The sequence below is a fragment of the Myotis brandtii genome, unplaced genomic scaffold, assembly GCF_000412655.1.
Source record: "Myotis brandtii unplaced genomic scaffold, ASM41265v1 scaffold449, whole genome shotgun sequence".
Taxonomy (NCBI): domain Eukaryota; kingdom Metazoa; phylum Chordata; class Mammalia; order Chiroptera; family Vespertilionidae; genus Myotis; species Myotis brandtii.
In genome coordinates this window covers 503,737-509,967 of record NW_005367171.1, presented here as the reverse complement: position 1 = coordinate 509,967, position 6,231 = coordinate 503,737, and positions in this window count along the sequence as shown.

Here is a 6,231-nt window from a genome sequence, read left to right as displayed (position 1 = left end):
CCCGAGTCCCGCGCCCCCACAGCAACAATGATCCCTGCGAGCAGCTCTATGAGAAAGCCACCCTCACTTTCCGACCTGCTGCAAGACAGTCCAGTTTCTCCTTGTAGGAGTCTGGGACCCCAGAATCTCGCAGTAAATGAGTTCAGTGCATTCGAGAGCTTGTATCCCCTTCCAATTGAAAAAAACCACACATCCAGGTGCAGCCGCCTCGTGCGCGCCTCCGTACCTCTGTTCTTGGTGCCTCTGCACTGCCTACCCAGTCTCAATGAGCTTTTTTCTTTCCTTCTAATTGTAGAAGTTCCAATCGGCCAGCTTTCCCGTGGTTCTGGATGATAGCTGCTTTGTCTTATAGTTGTAGTTTTAATATTGTTGTGGGGGGCAGCACATACAGGTTTATGCCTTATTCCGCCATCTTGGTTCTCCTCAAATTTCTATAATGTTATATGTCAATTACACATTAATGAAACTGGAAAAAAATAAACAACACCACCAAATTGGTTTGCTAGTTGCTAGAGACAAAAAGTATCAAAGTCAAGGAATTCTAGCAACCTATGAAAAGAGTAATGACATTATTACCCTATTTCCAACTTTTGCCAACTAGAGCCTTAGGCATTGTTTCTAAGAAAAGAGTTTAAACGCAGATACTGGAGGTCAGGAGCAAATGGAGGCTTTGTGGGCATGACAGCAACTTTTAAACCTGGGCTACCTTGTACATTTCACTCACGAGTAGTTGCACTTTTCTGCACTAACTTTGCCTTTCAGAAATCTACTAACTCTATTTTAGGGAAATAGATTTCTAATATATTTACATTTGAGCGTTGCTGAAGTTAGAAAGAAATACCCTGGAAAGAATTCATCTATTAATCCAGATGGCATGAGAAAGATCTTAAACACAATAACAGTGTCCAGAAACATCTGGTCTCATAAGCTCTGTTTATCATTCCCTAGACTTCAGTAAAAGCTTTGTGATCTGTAGGTGGCCTGGTATTTCTTACAGTGTTCCAGATGTTTTTTTCTGAAGTCAAGGACAGCCACAGGAAATTTTTCTAACATTATAATTTTTAATCATGAACGGGTATGCTATGCTTTTAACTTTCATTTCCTCTCAGAACCATCTCAGATATTATCTTTTCATTCATTTTTAAAGTTTATTGAAATAATATCTCACTTTCACGTCCCGCAGTTTTTACTACAGGGAAGAAAATACACATTTCTTGGTTTTAATTTTCTCCAGATCTAGCATAGCTTCTGTGATATTCCAAGTTCCCAATCAATATGTGAAATAAAGGAATAAATGAATTAATAATTATATTAATTAAAAATTTTTTTCTCTCAAGAGCATGTTAATATTGCAAGAGGATACCCACCTACCCTCATAGCCCAACCCAGCATGCACACATAGCTATTGTGCGAAAAGATAGGAACAAGTCAATTATTTCAATAGAAAGATTTTATATTTTTTACATATTAATGCCAGATCAAGTGACCATATGGATTGTTTATAAATTTATGATCCATACAAGTTATTAGAGAATTGCCTGTGCTAGCATCCCATGAAATAATGACCTACCTTTGGAATTTATACGTTTCCATGGTTTTCTAGGGAAATGTGCTAGTACAGTGCCTGAGGCCCACTGGGACTCCTGCAGTTTCAGCGATATGCTTTCTACTAGTATATGGAACAGGACTGTCTATTCATAACTGTCAAACCACCAGCAAGTTATCAACCCACATGTGAGGCAAGCTGCACTTTTGTTAATGCATGCTCTTGTGGGAAACGGAATCTAGACTGTTTTTTTACAATTTTAAACTCATAAGAGGAAAAACAGGGATTTTTAAAAACAATAAAATCCTTTCTCCTAAGGAGGTTTTTCTTTCTTTGTGTTGTTCAAGTAAGAACTGTTTTGGAACAGCTGACAGGATCTCTGAAAAGGCATTTGGGGAGGGGGGGGCATAATATGTTTATTTATCTTAGAAACCACAAGAACATTGCAAAAGGCCAGATTGGCTCTGTAAAAATGTGTTGCTAACATTGTACAGTATGATTACTTAGTTTGAATTACGTTAAGTCATTTATGCACTGATAAAGAAGGACCATCTATATTCTGGCATCTTCCAGATTTATGTCTACAACCCCGCCCTCTCCCCTGAGCTCCAGACGCCTAGATCCAAAAAGCCTCCTTCATACAGACACATGGAAATTGAATAGGCATCTCAAACGGAGCACATCCAAAATTAAACTGCTGATTTCCATCCCTTCCACTTCAACCTCCTCACAGTCTTTCCATCTCAGTCACTTTATCCTTCCAGTGGCTCAGGCCAAAATGCTTGGAAGAAGAATCTCTGTCTTTATTGTTCCTCTCTCACACCCCATTTGATTTCTCAGGCATTCTTGTCCTCTGTATCTTCAAAATACTTCTGCAGTGTGACTTTTCTCACCACCTTCTCTGCTACTATCCAGGTCAACACCATTATAATCTCTGCCTTGATTATTGCAGTAACATTCTAAATATCTCTTCTGAGAACATCACTGTCCCTCCACAATCCATACTACCAGAATATTCTTTCATAGCCAGTTCAATCAAGTCATTCCTCTGCTGAGAACCTGCCACTAAGTTATCAACCCACATGTGAGGCAAGCTGCACTTTTGTTAATGTGAGCTCTTGTGGGAAACAGAATCTAGACTGTTTTTATACAATTTTAAATTCCTGGCATATTCAGAGGAAAAGGCCATCTTTAAAACGGCCTAAAATGCCCTGCAAGATTTAGGTTCTCATTACCTCTCTGACCTCATGTCATATTTTGCCTCTCCTTCCTAACTGTTTGCATTTGCCCTTTCTGCTGTTACTAGAATCTTCTGCATATCTTCCTCATTAGAGATCCTTCTTTTTGTTGTGCTTCCTTCAGTCCTTAATATCTCTGCTCAAATGTCACTTTATCTGAAGGATTTTCCTCTGACGGTCCTATATAAAATCGCAAACTCCACCCTCTCACGTTCCTATTTCCCAGTCCTGCTTTTCTTTCCTCCATTTTACTTGTCTGCCTTGGAAGTCTCTACTGTGACTGGGCGAGACATGGTTCTGTGTGCATTAAGGAGGAGTCTTAAACCAGGCCTTTTTGGAGCTTAGTATGATGGAGAAACTGCTGCAGACAGTGTTTTTAGTTTACTCAAGAGATTAGGTGTTTCTTTGTTTGTATGGAAGACAAGGCCATGAGATTCTGTATCTGTAGCTGCAATGAACTGTGGAATGAAGGAGTTCCTTGGAATAGTATTACAGAAAAGGAGGGAGGAAAAAAGAAAAGATAGTAGTCACAGCTCAGTATACTGACTGAACCAGAAGGAAAGTGGAGACCCACATTATGCTGGATTTATGTGATAAGTATGACAGCAAGTTTCATTGCTGAATCAAGATCATTGAAGAGGAATGCATTAAAAGAACATAAATACCATGTTCTGGAAAATTTGGATTTGGTAAAATGATTGCCCTTAAGACAGAAATGATTACAGCCTAAGCTGACACAAATGTATGAAGGGGGCTTACCCAACCACAAAGGGTCAGAAGTAAATCACATTTTCTAACCTCTTCTGCAAACTACACAGGATCAAACAAAAGCGTTAGTAAAAATTAGAACGAAAATAAATAACCATTTTTATAAAGATAAAAAGTGTTAATAATTGAATTGTGTCCCTCCAAAAGATATGTTGCAGATGACACCCAAAGTGCCTGTGAATGTGACTTTATTTGAAAACTGGAGGCCTGGTGCACAAAAATTTGTGCACTCGGGGAGGTCCCTCAGCCGAGCCTGTGCCCTCTCGCAGTCTGGGATCCCTTGGGAGATGACCACCTGCAGGCTTAGGCCCCCTCCCTGGGGGATTGGGCCTAAGCTGGCAGTCAGACATATCTCTAGCAGCCCGGGAGCCCTCGGGGGATGTCCACTGGCAAGTGGAGCAGGCATAAGCTGCAGTCAGACATCCTTAGTGCTGTCCCTCTGTGGGGGTGCACTGACCACCAGGGGGAAGCTCCTGCATTGAGTGTCTGCCCCCTGATGGTCAGTATGTGTCATAGTGACCAGTCATTCCCAGTTGTTCTGCTGTTAGGGTCAATTTGCATATTACCCTTTTATTATATAGGAAGGATAGAGGCCTGGTGCATGGGTTGGGGCTAGCTGGTTTGCCCTGAAGAGTGTTTCGGATCAGGGTAGGGGTCCCACTGGGGTGCCTGGCCAGCCTGGGTGAGGGGCTGATGGCAGTTTGCAGACTGGCCACACCCCCTTCAGGGTGGGGGTCCTTGCTGGGGTGCCTGGCCAGCCTGGGTGAGGGGCTGATGGCTGTTTGCAGACTGGCCAAGCCCCCCAGCGGGGACCCTCACCCCATGAGGGTGTAGCCAGCCTGGGTGAGGTGCTGATGGCTGTTTGCAGGCTGGCTACAGCCCCCAGGCACCCAAGATCCCAGTGGAGTCTGGCTGGAAGTAGGTATCTGGGATTTATTTATCTTCTATAATTGAAACTTTGTTGCCTTGAGTGGAGCCCACAGCCAGCCAAGGCAGGCGGGAAGCTTGGCTTCCTCCATCGCCGGGGCAACCAAGCCTCCTGCTTGCTCCAGCTCTGTGGCTGCCGGCTGCCATCTTGGTTGGGTTAATTTGCATATAGTCGCTCTGATTGGCTGGTTGGCATGGCTTGGGGCCTAGCGGAGGGACAGTCAATTTGCATGTTTCTCTTTTATTAGATTAGGTAGATCAAATTAAGATGATCTATTTAAGATGATGATCAAGTTAAGATGCAGTCTTACTGAAGAGAGGAGAGACTAATCCAAAAATAAGTATGGTCCTTAAAAGAAGAGGAGAATAGACACAGACACACAAGACAAGAAAAGAGAAGGTCATGTGGAGATGGAGGCAGAGATTAGAGTGACATTGTCACAAGCCTGGAGCTATCAGAAGCCAGAAGAAGCAAGGAAGGATTCTCCCACAGAGACTTCAGAGGGAGCATTGTTCCATCAACACCTTGATTTTGGACTTTATGTCTCTAGAAATGTGAGAGAATAAACTTATATCATTTTAAGCCATCCAGCTTGTGGTACTTTGTTATAGTAGCTCTAGAAAATGAAAACAATGGTGGTTTCTTACAGGGGCCTACCAGTGGGACACAAGAGACAGACATGTTACATTAGGTAATGGGAGGACTCGATTGCTTTGTTCCTCAAACAGCAGCAACATTCCTGGGAGCTTGTTTGAAATACACAATCTCAGACTCCACTGTAGTTCTAAGGACCTAATACCCCTTGAAATTATTGCAGCCCTAACTATGCATTCTGAGGAATAACAGCAACAGCCCCAACATATTTGAGTCTTTCTCAGGTGCCTGGCTCTGATAAAAGAATCACACCATATGTCAACCCACTTAATTCACACACCAACTTATAAGGGGTGTACTGTTTTTACTCCCATTTTATAGACAGGGCAATCAGTCACAGACAGGCTAAGTTAACTTTCCAAAGTCATGCAAATAGCAAATGTTGAATCAAGGGAATGAGCCACCTAGATCTTTATTTCACATGAAAGAATATATAGATATAGATGATCTATAGATATATTAGATATAGATGTAGATGATATAGATATAGATGTAGATATAGATATAGATAGATATAGATATAGATATAGATATAGATATAGATATAGATATAGATATAGATATAGATATAGATATAGATATAGATATAGATATAGATATAGATATAGATATAGATATAGATATAGATATAGATATAGATATAGATATAGATATAGATATAGATATAGATATAGATATAGATATAGATATAGATATAGATATAGATATAGATATAGATATAGATATAGATATAGATATAGATATAGATATAGATATAGATATAGATATAGATATAGATATAGATATAGATATAGATATAGATATAGATATAGATATAGATATAGATATAGATATAGATATAGATATAGATATAGATATAGATATAGATATAGATATAGATATAGATATAGATATAGATATAGATATAGATATAGATATAGATATAGATATAGATATAGATATAGATATAGATATAGATATAGATATAGATATAGATATAGATATAGATATAGATATAGATATAGATATAGATATAGATATAGATATAGATATAGATATAGATATAGATATAGATATAGATATAGATATAGATATAGATATAGATATAGATATAGATA